Source organism: Dermacentor andersoni, chromosome 8 (assembly GCF_023375885.2).
Source record: "Dermacentor andersoni chromosome 8, qqDerAnde1_hic_scaffold, whole genome shotgun sequence".
NCBI classification, from domain to species: domain Eukaryota; kingdom Metazoa; phylum Arthropoda; class Arachnida; order Ixodida; family Ixodidae; genus Dermacentor; species Dermacentor andersoni.
Genome location: NC_092821.1, coordinates 120,789,513 through 120,817,236, shown reverse-complemented (window position 1 = coordinate 120,817,236; position 27,724 = coordinate 120,789,513). Strand labels below are relative to the sequence as shown.

Here is a 27,724-nt window from a genome sequence, read left to right as displayed (position 1 = left end):
GCGCGCTCGACGCTTCCGGCGGCCCGACGAAAATATTTGGACAGGCAGGTCGGCGGCGGCCGTCAAATTTTTGGACGCCGGCCGTCGGGCGTTCGCCGCCCAAGGAAGTTCGTCGCTCGGACGCCGGTTATTCGCTCCATGTATTCCCGGCTTAAGCGTAGGGATTCTCTTTCTAAAAGTATGAGAGGTTCAGTTTCATAGGCGAGACCAACGGAAAATAATACGCAGCCAAATTCTAATATGGGTCGAATGTATCATCAGCAATAAATCCCTGCCTAGTCCAGAGTGACGGTGACTACGCCGGGGAAGCATGGCTACGGCATGTTCTGCCTTTGATGTAATATGTTTAATGTGACTGCACCAGGCGAGCATGCCATCGTATATAACACCAAGGTACTTAGACATTCCACTTGTCTGAGTCAACTTGAGGAATGATTTTCTGGTGGTAGTGGAGAGATACATATATACAACCGTGAAATTAAGCGAAATAAACGTAGATAATTTTTACTATAATATAAGGACACGCATAACTTATCTACCCATGTCTCAAGCCTTCCAAACTAAGTCTGCAACGACTTAGTGTAGTGAATGTGTATTTGTTGCGGATGTATAAAAAAAATGCGATACCGTCCGCATAAACACTAACATGTACTTCCCGAGACACAGGAATCGTAGTTAGAAAAACGTTAAATAATAGAGGAGAGAGAACGGAAACCATTGGTACACCTCTTGTCTGCTTGCATTTGGACGTCGAAAGACCGCGTTGATGATAATAAAGCTCTCTATCTCATAAATTCATAGATCCAGGCGATTATATACTTTGGTAAATTTGTAAACCGGAATTTATCGAATATAATTAAATATCCTACAGTGTCGTATGCTTTTGGTACATTTATCGTCCCCAAAGTTGCGTACTCTCGTTTGCGGCGAGCAAGTTTGATGCGGCTCTCCAGATCTACGTGGGCACACCATATGGTGTCCTCGGGACTAAATCCAACCTGGCAAGGAGCGAGAAGTGTACCACTTTGCATAAAATTTGTTATGCGACCATGAACAAACCATTCTACTAATTTTACGACATAAGAAGTAAGAGAAATTTATCGTGTTTTCTAGATCAAGTCCAGGTGCTTTTTTTTCAACAGTGGATTGATTTTAGCTTGGAAACCAGGAAGTTTTCAGAGAAAAAATTTTTGAGAGAAATTGAGAGAAAAAAACAATATTTACTAGGTCCTGAGGCGCATAACCAAAGGAAACTTTTAGCATTCGGGTTGTAATTCCATCTGGACCTGTGGTTGACGTCGGCAGTAATCTACTAATGCCCGAAACCTCTGTCGATGTTACTTCTGCAAATTAGTCTCCCGAGGGAGGTTTGGGTACTCCTTCCGACAATTAATGTGTGAAACATCGCTCTAGACCTTGAGAAATGTTCTCAAGTGACCCATACAATTATTTTATTGATAGAACGACAGAGTCGATATTCAATAGCGCCAGTGTAACTAAACGGGATTAAATAAATTTAAAGAGTGTTTTTTTTTTCATTACTAACCTTTGAATAATATGCGTAGTGCTCTGAATCGTAATCGCACTTATCTTTTGAGACCGTGCGCTTATGTGTAGGAGCCATATATGCATAATCAGCCAGACCAACAGGGCATTGGTTATATGAAAGTTCTTTTCGATTCAACTTTTCGGCGTCTAGAATGTCGCTCGCAGTCATCAGAATTCCGCCAGGGACCATTAGGATCCACCCTTAGTTGATGGTACGACAAATTGAGACTTTTTTGATGATCAGAATTGAACAAAGGCCTCATTGTTTTAATGTCCCTCTCCGTGCTTTCCTGAGCGTTTAAAGCCAATTCTAACGTGTTTAAAATTTTCGAAAACAATTCACAAAATGCGCGCAAGGTTCATCGTAGCTGGTGTCAGAATCGCTAATCATTCAATCGACGCCAGCTACGATGAACCGGACGCAAGGGACTATGCCTGCCATTTACGCACGTTCGTTAGGTCACATAAGTGACGACGATTTCCTGTCCAACTCAGTGAACAAGGAACCCATACGTGGTTCCGAAACGTCGGATTATACATCAGACTTGGTCAGTGACTGTGATACCCTTCAAGCAAACTACTGCGGGTATCGGCGCCAGGTGCGCTGATGACGTTCGGATAATTATACGCCGTTATATCTCTTAAGCGCCTTACTATCCGCGTCGACCCATTACGAACCGTGACCAACCATACTTCGGCGGCAGTTGCGTATGGCGCGGCCGCGCGCAAACTATTTTGAAAGCGACCAGCGATGGAGGCAGAGAGTGCGGCGAGTGATGATAGCTTCGTGTGCGTTGTGTTTGCGCCCCTTAGTCGGCGTTTAATCGGGAGGCAGCGCGAAGGTGAATTGGCACGCTGCTGCGCGCCATATCTTGAAAGCGATCGGCTTACGGGAAGGACGGCTTTTCTCGTTGGGCAAACACATAAATGCTTGCTCATTTAAACGCGATAAAAGGGTTTAACTGATGCTAATAGTTCATTAACTATTTGAAAACAGATTGACTATGATGTTTACCCTTAGTGAAAGCGGTGAATATGCTGCTGTAGAAAATTCATTACGATATATAGGTGGCACGCTCGCTTTGCGAGCTTGACCAGCAATCGCGTCTCGCCGCGGAAGTACAAGAACCTCGAAATGAGACGTCTAATTAACCGGGGAAAATGCACGTGAAAGCCGACACGAACGGACAGGAACTACAAGGTCGCGCGTGAAGCGCGACGTTGAAATATCGGATACTGTGCTGCAGTGTTACATCCCTTCGAGATGGCATTTCAGCGTGGTTCCATATTGCTTGAATTGCTGCGTCCGCAAGCGCATACCGCGCTAAAAATGGGGCGTCTAATAGTATTTACTACCACAAGTGCGTGTCACAAAAGAAAAAGGCACGCAAAAGCACGCACTATAATCGACCGAAGCACGCGTGAAAAAATTCATGCAGAATCTCCACTGGAGTTGTCCAAGTATGTATAGGCACATCCCCAAATTTCAGTCGGCCCACCCCTAAATTTTGAGTTGGCTCGCACCCAAATTTAGATTGGCCCACCCTCGAATTTCAAGTTAGTCCAGCCACAACATTTCTAGTTACACCGCGCCTTAATTTCTAGGTGGCCGACACCTAAATTTCAGTTGACCCACCGATCAATGCGACTGCGATTTCCGTCGCATGTGACCGAAAGCGCAGTTCCGATTGCGACAAAATTCGGAATATGTGAAACAGGCTTCATATGGAAGCCGGAGCTCCTCTCCCGCGCTTCTTTCTCGACACGGTGTGCCATCTAGCGGCGCCGCTCAGAACTCCGTGCACGGCTTCCGAGACTAGAAGTATGGCACCCTAGGTGCTGCGAACGCTGAGAATCGTTACTTCGCTTGCCACACACCCATTGCCATGCACGCTCATGGACTCAAGCTGGCGAGATGTTGATTGAAGAGTGGCACATACCTTTTGCTGTGTTCGTTGGCGCTGTGCATGACTTTCATGTGGGCGACACATCGTCAGCGAATAGGAGAGCAGCTTCGTGTCGAGACTTGTTTGTGGACACATACCGAAGGCTTTTTCATCGAGTAGCGCGCCCTAGAATTTCTTCTTCTGTTTGTACTGTGCACTGTGTGTGTTTGGACTGCGTGTGTACAACATTTATAGCCTGTCGTAAAATATTATCCACCGACCAGGTCGATTACCGAGCTGTTGAGCGCTTTGGTGTTCTCTGGTAAACGGCGAGCTCTCTAGCGAGATGCGCCGCCGTTGGTAGCATTGTGTCGCCCAGGTTGGCCTTCGCTGCGGACGGAGCACGAGCCAGGGCTGAACCAACCAGCACCCCAGCGAGAAACCTTGTTTGGCAGAGCCAAACAGCGAGGAACCTTGTTGGGGTCCCGTGAAATAGAAGGGTGGGCCTCGAAACCTCGAGGAGAGCAGTCGGGATGTTGACTTCGCGTTGGTACCGCGAAATGTCGATGCGAAGATTGTCAAGGAGGGTTTAGCCGCTACAGGTTAGGTTAGTAACAATGCCACTCGTGCAACATTTTTGAGAGATCACATTGTGGATCAGCAGAAAACATTTTTATACCCAAATTGCGTTGATATGTGGGTGGTTAAACGACCTTCGCCGACGCAGAGTGAAAGCGCTTTCACTTTTGTACCAATAAGAGAAGGCGCTTTCAGGGCAAAAAAAAAAAAAAAAAATAAATAAAAAATTCGGAAGAACACACCTCAGCATGACTGTCGACGGTAATGCGTTTAGCATAGAGGATCGATATAGCGACAAAACGTATTCGCAGAGTCGAAACGAATTATGCACGAGGTCTGCGTAGTCGCGGGACTCCGCGTTTTGCATGGATGGATGGATGGATGTTATGAGCGTCCCCTTGGAACGGGGTGGTGGGTTTCACCATCAAGCTCTTGCTACTACACTGCGTAATGTCCTACCTAGGTTAAAAATAAAGAAAGAACCCACGATCCATTCCCATAATCAAATGTTCTGACCCCCTATTGTGCACTTTGTTATTGCACGTCTCCGTTTTTTGTCGTTACCCTACTTTTCTTCCACCAATCTTCTAATAGCCCCTACTAGTCTCTATTGCGGACATGTTTACTTTTACCCTGCTCTCGCTGAACCCAAGGGCTTCAAGGAGTCCCGTGGTGCCTAAATCTACCGCTGGGCAGATGTTTTCCCATTCTAATAAAACATGTTCCATCGCTTCTCCAGCTTTACCGCAGCAGGCACATGTTTCTTCTTCCTTCTTATATCTCGCTTTCTAGCTGCGTGCTCTAAGGCATCCTGATCTCGCTACGAAAAGTAATGAGCTTCCCTTTGAGTTATCATGATGGTGGTGGTAAACTTTAATGAAAAGGGAAGGGGAAAGGGGGAGGTGGCTGAGAGATCGGGCTCAAGTAAGGCCCTGGGCATACTTGGCCTTCTCCGCCCAGTCCACCAGTTCAAGCTGTCGGTCGACGTCCCCGGAACTGAGCCAGGCTGTCCAGTCAGTCTCGCTGCTGACGGGGGGATGAGAAAACGGGGGCGAGGTGCATTGCCACATATTGTGTGTGAGTGTCCCTATTTGTGAACAGAATCTACATAGGTCGCTTTCCTTGTCCCCTGTGATTTTCTTAATGTACTTTGGGTGTGGGTATGTGTTTGTCCGGAGTCGCCTAAACGCGACCGCTTGCGTTTTGTCGAGTTGCTTGGCCGGTGGTGGGAGCGTGCGACGCCCCAAGCGATGCCTATGGGCTATTACGTGATAAGCCTCGCAGGGTTCCTCGTGTCTGTCCTCCTTGTTCACGCCGTCCGCATCCGCGGACGAGGCTAGGTGCGCGAGATCTCGAGCCAAACTATGAGCCAACGCGTAGCCGGGCATAGCCGCGTGAGCGGGGGCCCACACGAGGTTTTTCCAGCCGCTTAGGGGGCGCCGCGTGAGGAGACGGTAGGTAGGCCTGTTCGGAAATTCTACCGCGGACGAAATTGCCGATGGCCTGCTTGCTATGGCTGATGACGGCATTCGCATCCGCATGCATGGCCATGGCAATCTCGGTTTCCTCCGCTTCCACCACTAGGCCAGCCGTGATTGCTGTGTGTTCTATCAATCGTCCGTTGTGATCCGCTACCACCGCGGTCATGAGGTCGCCGCGAGGATGTCTCGCTGCGTCTGTGTAGACCGCTCCATCTAGCGAGCCGTAGCGTCGCCAAATGGCTTCACTACGGGCCTGCCGGGGGCCCTGATGGAACTCGGGGTTCATGTTGCGGGGTAGAGGCGGGGCATAAATATGCCCCATGACGTTTCGCGGAATCGTCATGTACTCTGTAACCTCGGGGATGGCCTCGAGACTGAGCTTCCGGAGGACTGTGCGGCCAGCCGGGGTTAGTAGTTACTCATGGCAGGTTTCTTTTCCATTGCCGCCACCCATGAGATTATTTCAACCTCCCTGACTTTCCGCTTGACGTTCTTTGTTGCTGTGTTGCTCACCCTACAGGCCGCATACTTGCCGGTAAACTTCCTAGTTCTTTTCCTCCACTGTGTATCTATGTTTCCCCTGCACAAATACCTCAACACTCTCCCATCCCATTTACTTTCTTCAATATCCCTCAATCGTTCTTCATAATCAATTTTACTGCGAGCTTCCCTCACTTAAAAACTAGCCCAGCCCATATCACCCTGCGCAGCTTCATTTGTAGTCTTCCGGTGAGCGCCAAATGCGAGGCGTCCCACTGACCTTTGGTTGCCATTGAATCCTGATTGTACACCTGATAAAGCAAACAACCGCATTTCCAAAAGTAAGTCCTGGAACCATTACAACTTGCCACATACCTCGGAGCACCTCGTACCTATTGTATCCCCATAGCGCTCTCTGTTTCATTACGGTTGCATTTCACTACCCCTTTCATGTTATTGTTTTTTCCTCTGTTTTCATATATCTATTACCTTCGTTTATTCATATACCAAGGCATTTACATTCTTTTACCCGAGGTATATCATGGCCGTGTATTGCCACTGCCTGTTCACTGTTTTGATTGAATACCATAACACCTGATTTTCTAACTCTACATTACAAACCTAAATTCTCGCCTTCCTTTCCACAGATATTAGCCAGACATTGCAAATCAGTTTGCTTGTTAGCTAGCAACACAATGTCGTCCGCATCAAATAAACCTTGAAACTTCTGCTCTACTACTGTACCCGCTTGTTCGTATGAGAGAATAAACCCGATATTTCTTCCTTCTAGTGCCCTCTCCATCCCTACCATGTGCATCATAAACAGCAGTGAGGATAAAAGGCACTCATGCCTGAGTCCCTTGTTGATATCAACTTTTTCCTCGCTCCTCGTCCATTCCCATTCAACGCAAACGGTATTTTCTAGGTAAATCTCTCTAAAAAGCTGCAGACAATTGTCGCCTAAGCCTTCCCCTTCCAGAATATCCCACAAAATGTTGTGGTCTACGTTGTCGTACGCTCCTGTAATGTCTAAAGAGGCCCCGTATAACAGTCTGCTTTCTACTCTTGATATTTCAATACACTAAGTAAAAATAAATAAGTTATCATCCAAACGCCTACCTATTCTGAAGCCATTCTCAAGTTCTCCCAAAATGCCTATATTCTGTGTCCATGCTTGCATCTTTAATTTCATTGCCAACGGTCTATACGAGCGAATTCTATATTTCCCCCCTTACCTTTATAATTAAACTGAACTTTGTCGCCAACTCTCTGGCATTCGTCTATCTTTTAAAGCGTTTTCCACTGCTTTCACCTGAGCTCCCTTACTTTTTTGTCCTAGTTCATTAGTCAGCCTAGAATCTCGCCTAGCCCTGCGGCTGTGCGCTTAAGAATTTTCTCTTCGGCTTTCTTCCAGATGAAATTTGTCAGCAGCAGCTTCTTTTCCATCTGGTTCTCTTTCAGGCTCTTCTTTTTTTCAAATACAACCTCGTCATTGCCTAGGAAAGATTCGGCTGTTAATTTTCGAATGTAATTTAATGCCACTTGCACTTCCAGTTTGTTCCCATCTTCGTCAAGGATACGTTGCTGTATTGTTGTAGACTTCCTGTCTAATAATTTTATGTGGTTCCAAAAAATTGTAGGTACATCCTTCTTTTTCTCACGTATTTCTGACGACCAACGTTCACTTTCACCTTTTAACTTTCCTTGCACCAGTATTTGAACCATATATTTTTTTTTCTCCCGGTATATTTCCCATTTACTGGCTACTTCATCCTGCGGAAACTGCGTTTTTTTTTGCCTGCCTGTGCTCTCGGGAAGCTTTCTGTCGTTCAGCGATCGCTTCTCATATCTCCCTGTTCCACCAGCTTTTCGGTTTATTTGTGAAGAAATCTATCTATCTATCTATCTATCTATCTATCTATCTATCTATCTATCTATCTATCTATCTATCTATCTATCTATCTATCTATCTATCTATCTATCTATCTATCTATCTATCTATCTATCTATCTATCTATCTATCTATCTATCTATCTATCTATCTATCTATCTATCTATCTATCTATCTATCTATCTATCTATCTATCTATCTATCTATCTATCTATCTATCTATCTATCTATCTATCTATCTATCTATCTATCTATCTATCTATCTATCTATCTATCTATCTATCTATCTATCTATCTATCTATCTATCTATCTATCTATCTATCTATCTATCTATCTATCTATCTATCTATCTATCTATCTATCTATCTATCTATCTATCTATCTATCTATCTATCTATCTATCTATCTATCTATCTATCTATCTATCTATCTATCTATCTATCTATCTATCTATCTATCTATCTATCTATCTATCTATCTATCTATCTATCTATCTATCTATCTATCTATCTATCTATCTATCTATCTATCTATCTATCTAATCTCTTTGGAGTTATTCGCATCCCCACTCGAGGTGGTGAGTACTTTGGGTTAGCTCCCTCGCACACGCGTCGAATTTCTCTTGCGGAAGTGATTCTGCGCGGCAGAACTACGGCTTTGCGCGCCGTTTTCTGGGATTAACATTTACGAGAAACTGTCCTCCTCTTCTTCCTGCTCTCCTCGCTTGTCAAAGCGTAAATTTCCAGGTTTCTTACACTTTAATTTACTTTTGAGACCCCTCAAAATATTATAGCAGAGGCGTTCCGGTTCTAGGCGAAACCTCTGAGGTCAGTATGTTCTAATATTCCCGAGGTCATCACCACCGTCGCAGTCATCGTCTCACTTGTAGCATATATTTTAGTTTAGAACACAGAAACATTTACCGCGCCGTCTATGGCTACTTCTGCGTGTACAACAAAGAATGCCTTGTTATTGTTTACCAATTTTAATCGTTCCATACTAAATTTGCGCAATTAACTTCACATTACAAGATTAGATACCGAAAGAAAACCACTCGAAATCGTTTTAAATTTAATTTACTTATATCCTTTGATTTATCTTAATTATGTTGAAGCCTCAATGCGAAGCACTATTGGCCTATTTCGGGCACTTTGAGTTCATCTATCTAGCCTGTTACGCCGATCCTGTGAACCAAGCTGTCTGCTAATTTGGGCCACTATAGGTTATGTGCTCTCGGTCGTAATGCCGTTAAATTAAAATTAAATTATGAGGTTTTACGTGCCAAAACCACTTTATGATTATGTGGCACGCCGTAGTGGAGGACTCCGGAAACTTCGACCACCTGGGATTCTTTAACGTGCGCCTAAATCTAAGTACACGGGTATTTTCGCATTTCGCCCCTATAGAAATTGGGGCCGCCGTGACCGGGATTCGATCTCGCGACCTCGTGCTCAGCAGCCAAATGCCACAGCTACTGGGCAACCACGGCGTGTGTAATGCCGTCGTGGTCGTTTCTTTAACAGGATATATATCAGGATATGCGTGAATGACATTGTATGCATGTCATGATAATGACATGCATACAATGTATTTATGACAATGCATTATGACAATGTATTTATGACAACGTATTTATGACAATGCATGTCATGATAATGATATGCATACAATGTATTTATGACAACGACATGACAATGACATGCATACATGTATTTATGTCATGGCATGCGTGAACGCGTGACATGGCATAAATACCGTGACAGGAATGCCGTGACATAACGTCACATAACGCCTCGAAAAGCTTTGCGTAACCTCAAACGATGCTGGATAGCCAGCTGCCTGCACAATGCTTCGCACAACATCAATTACCATAGTGCGTGGGATCTGCATAATTTTATTTCTTCTTGTTTATACAAAACTGGTTACTCTAATGCGCATTATATCTTTATACGATCGATTTCGTTCATATTTTCATTTATATTTTTTTATACTGCCTCGTGAGCGGCTGATCACCCACGGTGAGTATATGTCAACATTAAACGGATCGTCGTCGTCGTCATCATCATCATCATCATCATCATTGCCATCGTCTAGAGCGTGCGAAGATCACCCCACCGTAGCACTCGGAGGTAGCAGCGAAGCTGCAGCCATGGGTAAGCGAGTTTTCTAATTGCTAAATCAGCTTTCTTTAACGATGGGTTTTCAATTAAGCTAATGGCGGGGTAGCCAAGTTGGCGGCTACGCGCGCAGACAGATCGCGTCACTATGACCGAGACGTCATGGCGGCTTCCGCGCTACTAAACAAAATATAATACGCGTGTCGTCTGCGCCAAACGTCGCGTAACGCAAAAGCAGCCGTAGCCAGTGGGCCTCTATTTCTGAAAGCATTTTACGAGCCATAAATCTTGCAACTGCCCACTCTCTCTTTAGGTGACGACAGCGACAGCGACGAAGACCAAGGCGCACGTAAGTGTTCATCGCTAACGCACCGTTCGTCTGCGACAGTTTGTTTTCCTTGTTTCGCTCGGCTAATCTTCACAATAGCCTAACGCAATTCATCTGCGACAGTTTGATTTATTTGTCGCGCTCGGTTAATCTTCACGATAGCTTAAAGCAATTCATCTGTGACCAGTTTGATTTCCTTGTTTCGCTCTGTTAAACTTCACACTAGCCCAGTGCAGGGGCGTTGCAAGTACGGGGAAAGGGATCCCACTCGCCAATCTTCGGATATAAGCAACGCACATACGTAACCCTTGGCGACAGGTAAAAAATAACAAGACCTTCGGCGACAGGGTTAAGGAGAGCTTCAACGACACAAGACGGAGGAAGAACAGGCAGCACAAGCGCTTGCTAACAACTGTAGATCTATTTGTGAAGGATGTATCATAAAGGCTATACGGTCCACGAATACGCATGCACAAACGAGTCGTAAGCAGTGATATGCCGCGAGACTTGCTCTGAAAGGCTAAGGAAAAAAGATTATGCCGATCGAAACCCACGTATTGGAATCCGTGTGAAACGAAGCTCTCGTGAAGCTGTCAATCCATTGCTATAAGTTTGCCCGTTTAATTTCTGCGTCTTTGGGGTAAAATAAAACTGGCGCATGCGCTCTCGCCCACCCGTGCTACGCGACGTGGCGGTCATTTCAATGAGCTAGTTGAATTCATCGCTATGCAAATACACGTGAGCTTGTGGGCCTAATGAACACAACTAAAATCAAACCGCCGTCATTGGCCGTAGCGTTTTGCAGAACCGTAATGCTAACTTAATATATTAAACGATGCAGTATATAGGTCGGCACACGCTGTAGGCGTACTCTGTCGTATTTACTCGCACTCACCTCAAAAAGCTTGAATGTGAGCGACGTGAGCGTGAACGTGAGTGAGGACCAGTAGTTTAGGGTACAAATGTTTGAATGTGAGAGAGAATCATTTACACTGTATTAGGACTGGGCTGGATCAGCCGTCACTGCTCCTGGTGTTCTGAGCTGGTCGTGTGTGTAGACATTAGTGTGAACGTAAGTGCCTTAAGTGAGAGTAGACGTGAGTTTGAATGTGAGTGAATACCAAGTTCGTGTGAGTACAGATGTGACCACAAACGTTGGCGACCGTATGGTGAGTGGAAGTAAACTAGAGTATGAACGTTAGTTAGTTAGTTAGGTAGTTAGTGAGTGAGTGAGTGAGTGAGAGAGAGAGTGAGTGAGTGCGAAACCCCAAAAACAAGCTTCTCAATCGTCGAATACTCGCTATTTGTATAAATGAAAATCGTTTTTTCCCCCACAGCAACCTCCGGGCGCACCAAGGTAAGCATCACAATATTGTCAAGATAGGGCAATTGAGCTCTAGCTAACACCGTATTGGTCCAGTGCCGCGAATTCGTGACACAGCGAATAATTGCTCACTCCATGTTACCGCACAGAAATTACGTGCTAGTGTTGGTCTTTAGTGTGCTCCTCATAGAGGATTCCTTAGTTTAAAAAAGAAAGAAAGGTTTAACGTCCGAGGAATAATCTGAATGAGAAGCGAGCGCATCGAGACTACTGTGCATGTAGTCGAGAGCGTGCATTTTTCCGCATATATATATATATATATATATATATATATATATATATATATATATATATATATATATATATCTATATAACACAACGATATTTATTAAGGGCGAACTTGTGCCCACAAGTAAAAGTCACTGCGGTCGTGAAGAAATCCGCGGCAGTCGCGTTCTCAAACTGGGCTAGCGCGCCAAGTTGCGCGCCCTTCGCACTGAACACTGCGCACGCCGTATCGTGGTGTTGTTCAGCAACAGGCAGTGATCTTCGTGGCACGGGTAGCCGGTGGGACCCGGCTCGCATACGCCGCGCGCACGAGGTGTCACACGAGAAAAAAGACGAAGACGGATCTAGCCCAGTTTGAGAACGCAGATTTCTTCACGACCGTAGTGACTTTTACTTGTGGGCACAAGTTGGCCCTTAATAAATATCGTTGTTTTATTAACACCGTTACATTTCTGGTGGAGGTGCGGGGTATGAGTCGAAGCGCCACGAACGGAAGTCAACGTAGCCCCGACCACCAACGAGTCCATCCCGTGGAACTGACACCTGTACACCAGCGGACCAGCCGCCGTATTCGAGGTGACTCGCCCAAATTCGGCGCTCTTCTCTTCACGCCAAGGGAAGCTCAGACAACGGACGTCGCCACAATGACTAGCCAGGTAACACCGGCACAGCTGGTCGTAAGCCAACCTCGCAAGCCGCCAACATTCCACGGCGACTCGTTCGAAGACGTGGAAGACTGGTTGGAACTGTTCGAGAGAGTGGCGAGCTTTAATGAATGGAATGAGAAACAGAAGCTCCGTAACGTATATTTCGCTTTGGAGGACGCCGAAAAAACGTGGTATGAAAACCACGAACCCTCTTTGTCCTCTTGGGAGGAATTTCGACAACTACTCGCAACGTACGCCAGCACGGGTCGTAAAGAAAAGGCGGAAATTGCACTTCAAGCTAGGAACCAACTCACAAACGAGAACGTGGCGATGTACATCGAGGACATGTCCCGCCTGTTCAAGCGTGATGATCCAAATATGACTGAAGATAAGAAGCTGCGCCATCTCATGCGTGGAGTAAAGCAGGAACTCTTCGCAGTTCTCGTCCGCAACCCACCGCGCACGGTCGCCGAGTTCAGACACGAAGCAACGACAATCGAAAAGACGCTGGAACAGCGGGCTCGGCAATACAACCGTGAGGCAAGCTGTGCACCTGCCCATGTCTTCTCTGGAGGTGTGCCAAACGACCTTGAAGCCCTGCGGGAGCTCGTCCGGTCAGTGATCAGGGAAGAGCTCAACAAGCTGCAGACACCTCAGGCTCCAACTGCACTATCTATCATCGACGTTGTCCGGGACGAACTGAGGCAGGTCATACGGGATCCAGAGCGTGAGCCACAGCCGATGCGGCGCACATCAACGTACGCCGACGTACTCAGGCCACCCGCGGTTCACAGCAGTGGAGCAGTTGCGACAACCGCTTCCTACCCGCCGACAGTACTACGCAGTGCACCTCACCTGCTGGAACCACCGGCTGCCTATCCGCCTTCAGCACGTAGTGCACCTCGTTTTGTGGAACAATGGCCCCGAAAAAGTGACGTCTGGGGTGACCACGAGCGCAGGCCTCCGTGTTTCCACTGCGGAGAAGCGGGTCACCTGTACAGGGTCTGTCCATACCGTCAAGCTGGATTAAGGAGTTTTCCCTTAAGCGCACCATGCCCCCGAAGCGGTGAACGGCCAGCGGAGATCGAAGAATACTTGTCCACGCGCCAAAGCCCCGTTACTCCTCGCCAACATCAACCACGGTCACCGTCGCCCATGCGCTACCGATCGCCTAGCTCACGCGCGTCTTCAAGATTGCCTAGGCGTCGTTCACCAAGCGCACACCAGGAAAACTGAAGCATGCGACCTGTGGAGGTGAGGCCGCTGATAACCAGAGTTACGAAGATCCTCCAACGCGGTTCCAGTGCGGGTGACGAGATAATTCCAGTATACAGGTGCAGGAACGAAACGATTACGTCAGATTTGCGGTTGATAATAGACGGATGCGAGCTGAATGCCTTAGTCGACACCGGCCCTGATTATTCGGCAGTAAACTTTAAGATGGCGAATCACCTGAAAAAAGTTGTGACGCAGTGGACTGGTCCGCAGATACGCACGGCAGGCGGTCATCTTATTACGCCCCTTGGCCGACGCACGGCAAGACTTACAATAAAAGGCTTCACTTACGTTTTTGACTTTATTGTGCTGCCAGAATGTTCATGGGAACTTATATTGGGAATGAATTTTCTACAAGCTAACGGCGCCATAATTAACCTACGTAGGTCCAGTGTGTCTTTCTCGACAAAACAAGCTATACGTGTGGAAGAATCGGAGGAGCGACGTCTCGCTGCACTGCGCGTCGTTGATGATGACGTAACTGTGCCGCCACGCTGCAGTATAATGGTTCTTGTGGAGAATGAAAGGTTTTCCGACCACGAAGGCATAGCGGATGGAAACATAGAGCTCCTTTTCAACAAATGTATTTGCGTGGCTCGGGGTCTCGTTCAGTTAAGCGATGGCCGTGCAAATGTCGCACTTACAAATTTCGGCAATGAATTCCAACACATCGCACAAGGAACAGCTATTGCCTATTTTCACGAGTTCTGTGTAGCGACCGAATTATGCAGCCTAACTATGTCAACTACCCTGCCAGGAACCTGCAGTGTCGACAGATCAATTACCGTCAACCCGAGACTACCGGAAGCCCAAAAGAAACAGATATATACCCTGACAAAGGATTTTTCTGACTGCTTCTCCACGTCCTCGAAGGTACGGCACACGTCTGTTGCAAAGCACAGAATCATAACAGAGGACGCCACAAGACCGGTATGCCAGCACCCGTATCGAGTTTCACCAAAAGGAAGGGAGATCATCAAGAAGCAAGTAGAGGAGATGCTTTCAGATGACGTTATTCAGCCTTCCAGCGGTACATGGGCGTCTCCTGTAGTGCTTGTTAAGAAGAAAAGATAACACACTTCGATTCTGCATCGACTACCGTAAATTGAACAGCGTAACTAAGCGGGATGTATATCCCCTTCCGCGTATCGACGATACGTTAGATCAGCTCCGATGTGCAAAGCTTTTCTCCTCCCTAGATCTCAAGAGTGGATGTTGCTAAATAGAGGTGGATGAGCGGGAGCGTGAAAAGACAGCATTCGTAACCCCTGATGGCCTCTACGAACTTAAAGCGCTTCCATTCGGCCTCTGTTCCGCGCCTGCAACGTTCCAGCAAATGATGGACTCTGTGCTCGCAGGATTGAAATGGCAGTCGTGCTTAGTGTATTTGGATGATGTGGTCGTATTTTCCACCACATTTGACCAACATCTAGAGCGCCTGCGACTAGTACTAGGAGCTATCCGCGCAGCAGACTTGACAATTAAGCCGGAAAAATGTCAATTCGGCTTCGATGAACTTCGGTTTCTCGGACACATCATCAGTGCTGAAGGCGTTCGGCCAGATCCCGAAAAGACAGCAGCTGTTGCGAGGTTCCCGATACCCACAGACAAAAAGTCAGTGCGACGTTTTTTGGGTTTATGCGCATACTACAGAATATTTGTGGAAAGCTTTTCAGAGATTGCTGAGCCCCTTACAATACTAACAAGAGAAGATCAACCTTTCATGTGGGAAAACGAACAACAAGACGCCTTTGACGAGTTAAGGAAACGCCTGCAAGCTTCTCCAATCGATGCCCATTTTGATGAGACAGCCGACACTGAAGTTCATACTGATGCGAGTAACGTCGGCCTCGGTGCCATACTAGTACAGTGGAAGAACGGCCAGGAGAAAGTAATAGCTTATGCCAGCCGTAAGCTCTCGAAAGCAGAGGCAAACTACTCAGCAACCGAGAAAGAGTGTTTTGCAGTCATTTGGGCAATATGTAAATTTCGGCCGTACCTATATGGTAGATCATTCAGAGCAGCCAGTGATCACCATTCGCTTTGCTGGCTAGCGAATCTCAAGGATTCGTGCGGACGACTAGCAAGATGGAGCCTTAGGCTGCAAGAGTATGATATTACTGTCGTATACCGATCCGGGAGGAAACACAGCGATGCCGACTGCTTGTCACGCGCACCAGTCGAGACTACTGTATCAGATGAAGACGATTTCCCGTTCCTTGGCATTGTTGACGCGTCACAAATCGCTCAACAACAACGAGATGACCCACACTTGCTTCCACTTATACAGCGCCTGTAGGGACGCGACGTTTAACTCCCACGTATTTTCTCTAGAGGGCTATCCTCGTTCTGTATGCGAGGAAATGTCCTCTACAAGAGAAACTTTGAGAACAGCGAGGCAAAGTTTTTACTTGTCGTACCCACAGCTATGCGAGAAGAAATTTTGCATGCATGTCACGGTGAACCGACATCTGGACACATGGGCGTGAGCCGTACATTCGCCGGGATTCGTCTGAAATACTACTGGCCTAAGTTATTAGCATCAGTGCAGCACTACGTCAAGACTTGTCGCGAGTGTCAAAGGCGCAAGACTCCATCCGCAAAACCGGCAGGCCTCCTCCAGCCAATAGAGCCACCAAAAGCCCCATTCCAACAAGTCGGTACGGACCTCCTTGGCCCCTTCCCAACATCATCTTTAGGCAAAAAGTGAATAGTTGTGGCCACGGACTATCTGACCCGTTACGCAGAAACTGATTCCCTGTACAGTGCAACGGCTGTCGAAGTTGCAAAATTCTTTGTCAACAATATCGTGCTCAGGCATGGCGCTCCCACAGTTGTTATTACCGATCGTGGAACAGCCTTTACTGCGGCCCTAATGAAATGCTTGTTGCAAATGACACATACTGATCATAGAACTACAGCGTACCACCCTCAGACAAACGGTTTAACTAAACGCCTCAACAGAACACCGACTGACATGCTTTCGATGTATGTCGACGTTGAACATAGGCTGTGGGACGAAATTTTGCCGTACATCACCTTCGCATATAATACGGACGCTCAAGAAACAACACGAGTCACTCCCTTGGAACTTGTATTCGGCCGAACAGTAACCACAACTTTGGATGCTATGTTGCCGTTAGATGAAGAAAACAATAACTCATCTGACCTCGATGGTTTCTTGGAAGGAGCCGAGGAGGCACGACAGATGGCAAGGTACCGAATACGCCGCCAACAACGCATCGACTCCTGCCGGTACAACCGGCGCCGTAGTGAAGCTCATTATCAGCCCGGTGACAGGGTGTGGGTATGGACCCCTGTGCAACGCCGTGGACTGTCTGAAAAGCTTCTGTGCCGATACTTCGGCCCTTACGAAATACTTCGTCGTATAAGCGACGTCACTTACGAAGTGAAATCCGCTGGACACGAGAGCCCAAGACGGCGCAACTCTACGGAAGTTGTGCATGTTGTCCGCATGAAACCCTACCAAGAAAGGTCATGAAAAAAAAAAAAAGAACGTGAGAGCCTACAGCAACCCGTACTTCCTCTCACGCATCGGGCAGATGCGGTAAGGAGGGGGTAATGCCGCGATAACTTGGTCACAATATATATATATATATATATATATATATATATATATATATATATATATATATATATATATATATATAGAGAGAGAGAGAGAGAGAGAGAGTAAATGATAAATGAAAGGTAGGGAGGTTAACCTCGCTTGATAAGTAACCAAATGCAATAGGTACCTGGGGCTGAATTCACGAAGCTTTTCGTTCGTATGCGTTTTTTGCCATTGGCTAATCGCCCCTCGGCCAATACTATGTCCAGCATCACAAATGGCTGGAATTTTCTGTTACCAACACTTCTAGCGGAAGTGCTTTTTTTTATGACTGCGGGTCCTAATTCAGCTGTACTAGTGAAACGAGGTGAGCTGGAAGATGTCACCCGGTGGAGGCAAAGAGGAGTGATTTTTGTTTATGCATCGTTTTCTGTTGCTTTTCAAATTTGGGAGACGTATAATTCATGTGAATGATTTTTTTAGTGTGCAACGGCGCCCGAAGAAAGTATGACAGGAAATGTGCGTACAACGCATGTAAACATGCCTATATCAAAGTTAAAGCGTACCTGTCAGCGTCACCAATGATGTCACAACGTCACAACAAACGCCAACAGTAGCAATAGCCTCCGTCAGGCCACGGGGACTTTAGCTTTGTGAGAAGGAAAAGGTACGTGACCGAAGATGGACCAAAGGTGGAGGGTTCGTAGGCTTAACACCAAAGGTAACAGGTTCGACTCCCACCAAAGGTCGAGGGTTCCTAGCCTTCTTGGACCATCGTTTCGCTACGCCGACAAGGCCGAATTATCCGCCTCATGAGCCATTTAATGCTTCCATATTATATACCACTCCTCCTCCAGTCTCATCACGGCCCCCCCAGAAATTCAGACACACGTTTCTCCTCCCCCAACCCCCTAATTTGAGTCCTGGGGAAACCCCTGGGGCGTGTGCGTCTCTTTCTCTTCCGTCTCCTCTTCTTCATTTCCTCGCGTCAGTTTTGCTCTACCTGTGCAAGAATAAGTGGCGAGGGAACCGGAAGGCTTTCGCTAATACAGCTCCATCGAAGACGAATCGGCTCGTCGAAACTTTGGTTCCGGGGCTAAGGGTTCCTTCGTTCGACCCCTGTCGGACGGAGAAGCTGGAGCACGTGGGGTGTGACGATGTCGGCAAATATGCGGTGACGACGACGACGATGACACCACGTTGACAACGCGCAGCGTGCCGTCAGCTCTAATGCGGGAGCCACGGAGACGCCGCAACCGACACCCGAGCCGGCCTCCACGATCAGGGCCACGTTCCACCGCGAGCCAGGCGAAGAGCCGGACGTCGACGTGGTTGAGGTGGACGTAGACATCAGGCGCTTGTTGACCGCTATACCCCCGCTCTACAGGATTACACGCGAGCAGGCCGCCCTACGAAGGTAAGCTCACCGAACGAGAGCTCCGTTTTCGGATTTGCCCGACCGTTGTGCGCATGCGCGAGTTTAGAGCGAGAGAGGGAGAGCGACATTTGGGGAATATAGTGCCTAGAATATATTGCCACTATATGGGGACTTTTTCTGGGGACTTTTGAGCCTCTAATGCGCGTTTAATTGTCTAGGTACTATGCGTAGGACGACGTGCTTCGTTGCTGTGTAAAAGTGCCGCTTAAACTTCGGCATATACAGAGTCTGCAATGGCGAAGCGGCAGTTATCTGTCATCTGTTGGTTCTGCTCACTGTGACACAGGAAGCATATAAGTTTGTCGCTTTGCACAGCGTGTTCGGCACTCTGCCATCGCCACAGTCGTCGGCGACGGGAGGAGTACGTGTCACGCGGCCACGCTCTGCGTACGCGCCGCTCAGCCATGAACAAGAACTGAAGTGCGGCCTATAAATGAATAATTTTTACTATAAAACGAATTGGCGAGTAATAGGCGTGCCGTTATGTACTGGTCTGCGGCGGCTAAAGCCGCATCATTTGCGATATATTTTTTTTTTTTGGGGGGGGGGCTCATTTACATTCTCTTGCAAGACACTTTCCGTATGGATCTGTGCAAATCGATCGCAGTATTGTTGAATAAAACAGATAAAATAATGCGTACAGACAAGGTACTATACTGCGTATAGTCAAATTCCTATGATGACAAAGTCCGCCAACTTGGCGTCTATAAGACAGGGCGTAGTCACCTCCTTCTCAGCCAATCACGTTGTGTCCAGAATAGTGACTGACGATCTCTGAACGATTGTAGCGCCGCACTTGCACCTGGTAGCTTCAAAGTGAAATACAGTAGGGGTATACAACTTTTCAGGAGGGCGGAGAGGAAGCGCAAGCACTACCTCTTATGTGCGTTCCTACTGGTCGTGTACATGATACTCCTCATGTTGCTGCTGTTCTTCATCCGTCCACCCGGTGCGTACAGTGCATGGGTGCATGTCCCAGCATGGATTCCGTGATCGCGCACCGTGGTCTCTGAAATCGCCGGTGCCCGATCACTGAGGCTATGTTTTTTATGGTGTACGTTATCTATAGGTTGCGCGACTACCGTATGTTAAATGACCTCATGTTTACACACATAATTTATTTTACTTCGATGGGCACAAGTATAGTAAAGGACCCGCCACCGCCAATGCCGTTGCTATGCGCTCAACGGTGGTGTGCCAGACTTCTGATGCTATTCCGTTTATAAATGATAACATCCCATTTAATGAGCGGCGCACGATACTTTTTTTCCGTAAGCCGAGGCCTGCCGCCGTGTCTATAAAATACTATGCAGTTTAATTCTTATTTCCCTGTCTCATTTTTGCACTATGCAGTTACTTAGAATGTGACAGAGGTTATCGGGAAATTTCTACATAAACAGTGCCAGAAAATGAACTGTCCCTAAGTGCTTCGTTATGGCGGTAGTACTGGAGTAGATACACTCTTGTCGGGCGTTACAGAAACGTAGTTGCACCGTTCGTTTGCTTTTGGCTTCAAAATACATCGGAACATAAAGGATTAAAGATACATTCCCATTGCATGTGTAAGTTTTCTTTGTATGCTGTGTAATTTGTAAATTTTCAGATCAGCTTGTCTTTTTTTCTTTTTTTACGGGCACATCCCCAGAGCCGATAGTGCGGCGAGTGTTGGTCAAAGTCAAGCGCAAGACGACTACCACCACGACAACCGTGGCGACAACTACCCCAACCCCAACGACGACTCCCACAACTACCACGACGACCACCACTACTACTACAACGACGACGACAACCACTACCACCACCACGACTACAACTACTACCACAACTACTACTACTACAACTACCACCACAACCACTACAACGACTACTACCACCACCACCACTACGACGACCACCACGACTACCACGACGACGACGACCACCACTACTACTACTACTACAACGACGACCACTACTACTACAACCACAACGACGACCACCACCACTACCACAACTACTACTACCACTACTACCACCACGACTACTACTACTACTACGACCACAACTATCCCCCCGTCAACGACGAGTACGACAAGTGAGCAACCTTTGTCATTCTTTTTTGTTCCCGTTTTAAATTACCACGTGTAGTGATAATTTCTGCCAGCTGTTGAGACATGCCCCTTAACACGGGAATTTTGGACGACTTTTTCGTCAGGCGTAGAAATAAGGTAGTCATCACCCTTGCGGTGTCCGTAGACTGCCACTAAATCTTCTCAAAGCATGTAGCGAGCTATAGACACGTTTCAAGACGATACCGTGGGCGCCGCCATGTTTGATCACGTGGTGGCGCGTCCATTGCTTGCCTCAACAGCCTCCGTTAATTGCCACCGCGTTCGCAATGGATGCACATGACGCCCTCCGGTGCGGCTCGGCAAACCTCTTTCTCGGGGGGATACCATCGGCAGGGTCTGCATGGGGGACACGAAGCTTAGGCAACAGCTTCAGATTGCATGTAAGCGCTTCCGGAGCTCGTTATGCTTCGTCGAAAAGGTGCAAGAAGTATATACGGTGCCTGCACTATAGAAGCGGAGCTACAAATGTTTCACGCGCAGTCCAAATTTCCCGCTTCAGAATTAGATCAAGATTATAGCGTTTATTTTTTTTTTGTTCTTGATTTGCCAATCACTTTGAAGCAGCGGCTCGTGATGTTTCTAACTCAGTAAATATCCTCGATGCGCTTGCTATCCGATTGATTATGTTCTGCCTAAACCCTCGCGCGTTGCATTTGTTCTCGCCTCGTACCACGGCTTGGAACGCAAATGTTCGGTGCTTTGTAATGGCTTGTTGCAAACGCATATCATCGCTAATCACTCACTCATTCCGTGGATCGTCACGAACCACCTCCAGCTTCGAACTTTCGTGTGCTGTAATAGACTGAAAGCTGGCCGAGAATACTAGGCATCAGTCTTTTAGAGCTAGTTTTCTTGATCGACAAAAGTATTTATTCATATTGTCAATGAGTAAGTAAGTGAGGCGTTTTATTTACTTTGGCTTCATTGTTCTCCAAAATACCCATAATAGGAAAACTAACAAGAGTTTTAAAGCTGCTGGACGAGTGAGCATTGAAATTTTTACTCCGGAAGAATTTCTGCTATAAAACGGCAAATGTAGCGAGAGCACTGCAGCGTGCGGCAAGAGCTGTTTTCGCTGTGTCGTATGCTTTAGCACCAAGCACGGCGAGACTATTTACGAACGTGAATTCGCTTATTGTCAGAGATTACTGTTCGGCTTGTTAGTTTAGCCTGTCATCGGGAACATCGCGCACCCTCCAAGAACAAGCGATAAATAGAAACTGATAAGCACGTGGTTTCTTGGGGCACGCGGAGCAAATCTCGCTGCGTAACGTCGCATGGCTTCCGGCGCCGTAGCAGACGACGTGGAAAAGACAGCGCTCGCCGTGCCCATGGCACTTGCGCCGTGCCCTGTCAATTGGTTTCTGCACGAAAATAATGAACTAAAGAAGCACAGATTCGCAACTACTAACAACTTGTTTTCCTTACCTTTATCGATCAGGGGCCGCTCTTCCGCTCCCAGCAGTCTGCTCAGCCGACTACAACGGTCTTGTTTCGGCCGGGTCGACGTAGTCCCTCTCTATAAAGTGGTCCTGGCAGAGGCAGTAGTATTTGTACGTCTGCTCCCATGTCAGCCCCGCCAGGACGCTTAGCTTAATTTCGCCATCTGTCACATATGAAAAAATGGACAAGATACCCCGTGTTCATGATTAAAGAACACCTAAAAGCGAAGCCAAAGTCGAGAGTACGAAGAAGAGACGAAAACATTCTGTCCTTCAAGGCACGGGCTGAAAAGTGACGCGAACTTCAGTTGTCGCGCAGGTAACTCGAACTACTTCTTGTAATTCAAAACGCAAGCGGTGACTGCTAAGTACTTGATTTCCTTCTCCTTCGGCAAATATAAATTGGAAGTATTCTACTCGTGGAAAAAAAAATGAAAATCAACCGCTAACATCTACCGAGGTGAAATTTCCGTACGCACGTCAGCTAGCATCAATTGGCCCATGTGCAACTGTCAACGAGCAGTTTCAGTTTCTTACAACACCCCAGAAAAATGCGCCTCGCCAAACCCCAAAAAAGGTATATTCAGTCAAAAACAACCGCGGAAGATCTTGCTATAAGTGTTTTGATAAGGATATCACTTGTTTCTTCATAACGACTGCAGAAGTGTGCTTACCTCTCGCCCGCTGGGAAAATGGAAAAAAAAAAAAAAAAATTCGCCGTGCTGTTCACTCCCGAGTAACCATACCGCATAGCCACACAGCACGCCTTGTGCCCTTAGTTTTTTGCGAGATTGCAGGTACGTTCACGGGCACAGGAAGGTAATCTTTAACTCCAGAGCACACGAAAAAACGTGCACGTGCATAGGAAGCGGCAGGAAGGTAACAGAAGAACAGAATGACAGACGAACAGAATGGCAGCCGAAGCGATAAGAGCGACAGCGTCGCCCTTTGGTGCAACAAATGAAGCGACTAAAATAAAGATATAAGACGCCGAAAAAGAAAAATAGCGAAAAGCACAGTTTATTCCTACACGTAAGTGCATCATTTCACTTTATTGCTGTGTAGGTTGAAGAGATAGGGCCCACATATGGAAAAGTCATTGAATTTTCCTTTAGCTACCGGCATCATGGCGACGCTTTGTTGGCAATACCGAAACTAGCCAGACTGTCCGCCAACTGGCAGGATCTTCATCGAAAGAAATGGACAGAACTGATCGCCAGCGTTTGTTCTGTGCGCTACGTCCACTACACATCCACGTACCCACACGGGTCAGTACAGACTACGATCCCGGATTACACCCTCCCCCTCGAGCCGTGTTCTTAATCAACTGTACGTGCAAGTGCGTGCGAGTTATTCAAGTGAAGCAGCCCTATAGAGCACAAAACAGTATCCTTCCTCAAAGCGAAGCATCGACGGCAGAAAACGCTGCAAAATGAACACAGCCCAGCGTTTACGCTATCGATGGCGCCAAAGGGGTGCGGTAAGCTGCGCCACCACCAGTCAGCCATGTGAAACTTGACGTAAATGTTGGCAATGCAATTGGTATGTGCAACTTTTATGCTATTATTAATTATGTCGGCAAGTATACAATCTGCGGCATTAAAGGAAACATGAAGAAGAAGAATGCACAAGCAAATTCAGTATAGATTTAGTCTTACAGATATACATTTGCAGAAAAATCATTCGAGTAATCTGGTAGTAACCAGAGCTACACACTCGGTCTTGAAGGATGGGGTGGCGAAGCCGGACCGTCAATAGGCATACTTACCTGGTGCCGGGATTACCGTGATCAGCGAGGCGGTGTCCCCAGGGTGAGGTGCGGGCATTGCACTGCGCTCGTGCTGACCCCTGCCACTACCCCAAACTGGGGCAGATGGGGCATGCAATTTTTGGTAGTGGGGGACTGCGTTCGCGCTATCCCCCTCTCAAACGAATCGAAAATGAGAATTGAGTTGGAGTAATGTTCCTAACTATCGTCGCCGCAGGCGCTACTACGAGTTGACGACAGTTGGCACTGTTGCTGTGCGGACGCTTGTTTCGAATTATGCGAGGTGACCGGACGGACGACGAGAGCGCCGTGGCTACGACAAATGAGTTATTTCCTTTAATATATTAAGAATTTAGATTTAGGCTAGTCAGGTGAAGCGCTCGCGAAAGAGCAGGTGAATTACCTAAAGGCCGGGTCTTTTCCGGCCGGCAGCTGTAGATTTGCAGAACTAATTTGTGAATTAACTAGTTTAGACAGGTAGTTACTATTTCTTTTCTAGGTGATCGGATTTTTGCGGGCAGAATTTTATTTGAGCACGGGGCTTGCAAGGTTCTTTTTTTCTAGCTTTTTGTGATAGCGATAATAGAGCGCTGCTAAGATGGTCAGACAACTGAAGGTTAAATGCAAGGAGTGTGAGGCGTCGGTGAACTGGAAGTAAACACGGTTGGAATCCGTAGAGGATGCCGAAGGCGCGGATTTTATGTGCAAATGCTGCGTATTAAGTGCACGCCTGGACAGGGCTGACGAAGCGAACACGAGCCTAGCGTTACGTATGGATGCTCTATAAAAGGAACTACAGGAAGAGACGGCAGAGAAGCGCGAACTCCAAGAGCAGCTTGGTGAATTCTTGGACGAAAAAAATGGTTGACACCGCTATGCGAAGTCACACTGGCGGACATACCAGTGCCAGCAACGTGGATGGGGGGTGCACTGGCATGAACAGCGATAGGAAAGAAGGTCAGGCACACGCACACGTGGCAACTAGCAAGTCAGGAGGCGATGGAGAGGAGGGGAACAAGATAAACCCAAGGAATGAGGTCAGAATCAATGATAAGAGGCAGCATAATCTGGAAGATAGGAGGGAGGAAGGGAAAACCCTAGTGCTTATTGGTGGTGACTCAACTATGAGTAGGTGCAAAAGAACTATAATGGAGCGTGTAAAGGGTGATAAGCGGTAGCAGTCGTGGCGTTCCCAAGCAGGACAATGGACGCAGTACTGAGAGAGAAAAAAGCGAACTTTCTAATAATGTTGCAGAGCGCAATTAGGTAGTGGTAGCGGCGGGGCTAAATGATTTCCTGAATGGTGAAGCCGCAAAAGTAGTGGAAAGATTAGCGGAGGGGAGTTGACGATTTAAGGGCGATAGTACAGCAAGTCCAGATCATGGTATACACAGTGCCGGAGGTGCAAGGACGGAACGGAGATATTACCAACGACGTTGTGGCTGTTAACAGGGAGATAAGATAGCTAAGCCAAGAGAAAGGCTTTGAAGTGGCAGACATAAACAGAGAAGGGCATAGAGCTGGCTTTGGCGGAGGCTTTACACGAGATGTCATCCACTTTCATGGAAGGCTAGGAGCCGAGATCGGCTGGCGCCTGGCAGGCCGGGCAGTAGCTTTTTTAGGGGGTCCCCTGTGGCTCAGGGCGTAGGGGTAGGTAAAAACAATGTAAGAAAGTGCAACAATAGAGGCTGACGCCAATAAAATGGCCACTAGGAGGTCCAGGAAGAAAACTACAAAAAAAAGAAATTTAACATCAGGATCAGGTACATAAACATGCAAGGCGGTAGAAAGAGAGAGAAGTGGTTAGAAATAGAACAGCAGTTAAAGGACGAAGTAGGTGTATACGCGCTATGCGAAACACATCTCAGGGATCTTGAAGACCCACCGTTTATTGAGGGATACGTCTGGGAAGGGAGCAACAGAACAACGGAGAGGAATAGAGGAGGAGTAAATATGCTGATACATCCAGGCACAAACTGGCAAAGAATAAAGTCAACTTGCAAAGAACCTGTCTGGGTATCAGGTACAATTGCCGGTAAAAAGACATGGCTAGGAGTAGTTTATTTAGGGACAGGAGACAAATGCAGGCAAGAGAACAAGGATCTAGTGAAGTGTCTCAATGACGATATAAAGAAGTTTGGAGAAGGTGCCGATATTAGTCTGCTGGGTAACATGAATGGCCACATCGAGGATCTGGATGGATACACAGATGGTATCGGGAAGTTAATGCTAGACTTCTGTGAGCGACACAACCTAGTGATAGTAAATGGAGAAACTAAGTGTGAGGGACAAATCACGTGGGAATCCCGTGACAGGCAAACGACCATTGACTACTGCTTAAAGGGGCCCTGAACCACTTTTGAAGTGAAGATAGGCTGTTTCAGAACCACCTTGCCGCAAAAAGTACTTCAATGCGTTCATTAGAAGCGGAGTTATCAGCAATCAAACACGGCCTCAGCTGTGCTCCCCTTCCTCATCCAATGCCTGGCACTGCGAAGGCTACGGCGTAGACGTCACCGTGGCGCGCAGTTCAAGTTTCCGATTTGGTGCCTATGCCGCGTTAAACGTAAGCCAAACGCGGCTGTCCTCAGAGAGCCGCAGTGCGCTTAGCCACTGGACTCGTGGCGGCACCTCGCGGCGGCCGCGGTGTAGCCGAGCGCAGCGGCCAATAGCAGCCGCGTATTGGAGTGTGCTTTATGACGAAATAAAGCACACAGAAGAGCGAGGATCATGGGGTTTTTGAAACGAGAGCGACGAGAGCGTTCGAGAAAAAGGCGACTTCGCGCTCCGCTTGCGAGCTCCACGGACCGCATACGGCAGCAGAACTTGGCTGAGATGTTCACAACAGCGTATGCTACCCGCGGACTATGTTATTTCACCAAGGCCGAGGGGTGGTTCAGGGCCCCTCTAATGTCGCAGGGGATGTATAGCAAGCTCGCGATGATGGAAATAGACGAGGAGGGGAAGTACATCATCGGAAGGGATAATAAGCGTATTAGTCTACGGTTGGGAGCCCTGCTCAAAAGAGAAATGCAGGGAAGTCAAGAAGTATGCAAAGTTAAATGACAAACAAATAGCGCAAATAGCGGCCGGCATAGAGGAAGCAATAGAGAAACATCCCACGGAAAAGCGGGATTATAATCAGTTAATTACTTATTAATAACTACTCATTAGTACAAAAATAAAAGATGTAAAAGGAGAAAACCGCTGGAGAGGAAAGAGGAAGCCACGAAGTTGATGGAATAAGGAAATTAGGGAGGCCATCGAACAACGACGGTTGGCATCACGGGAACACAGAGATGCAAAGAGGGCGCAGTTATCTGAAGAGGAAATAGGCCGAAAATGGGAATCTTATCGACAAAAGAAACAACAAGTGCTGGTCCTCGTCCAGGCTAAAATAAAACAGTCCTCTGATCGCTGGCTGGCTGAAGTTCGCGATGCAACTAAAGGGGGGTCAAGAAAATTCTGGAACCATATAAGCTGGCTGGGTAAAGCGAATCACAGAAAGCAGGAACAGATTCACTATGCCGAGGGAAAATGTTTAGAGGG

The 27,724-nt window shown here is 47.2% G+C and overlaps 1 protein-coding gene and 1 non-coding gene across 2 annotated transcripts in view; one reads left to right on the top strand and one right to left on the bottom strand.

Annotated features, from left to right (window-relative positions):
* LOC126529426 (chitotriosidase-1-like) overlaps nt 1–23,833 on the bottom strand; it is a 50,880-nt gene extending 27,047 nt beyond the window's left edge. Inside the window, exons 1-2 of the mRNA XM_055069598.2 lie at nt 23,082–23,833; nt 22,394–22,571 (exon numbers count right to left, since the gene is read on the bottom strand). The gene's annotated coding sequence lies outside the window, so the exon portion shown is untranslated. The remainder of the gene's footprint in view (nt 1–22,393; nt 22,572–23,081) is intronic.
* Nucleotides 23,834–24,167: 334 nt separating this feature from the next.
* On the top strand, nt 24,168–24,331 carry LOC126529512 (U1 spliceosomal RNA). Its single transcript, XR_007599250.1, has one exon. It is a non-coding gene; the product is annotated as a U1 spliceosomal RNA (small nuclear RNA).
* The last annotated feature ends 3,393 nt before the right edge of the window (nt 24,332–27,724 follow it).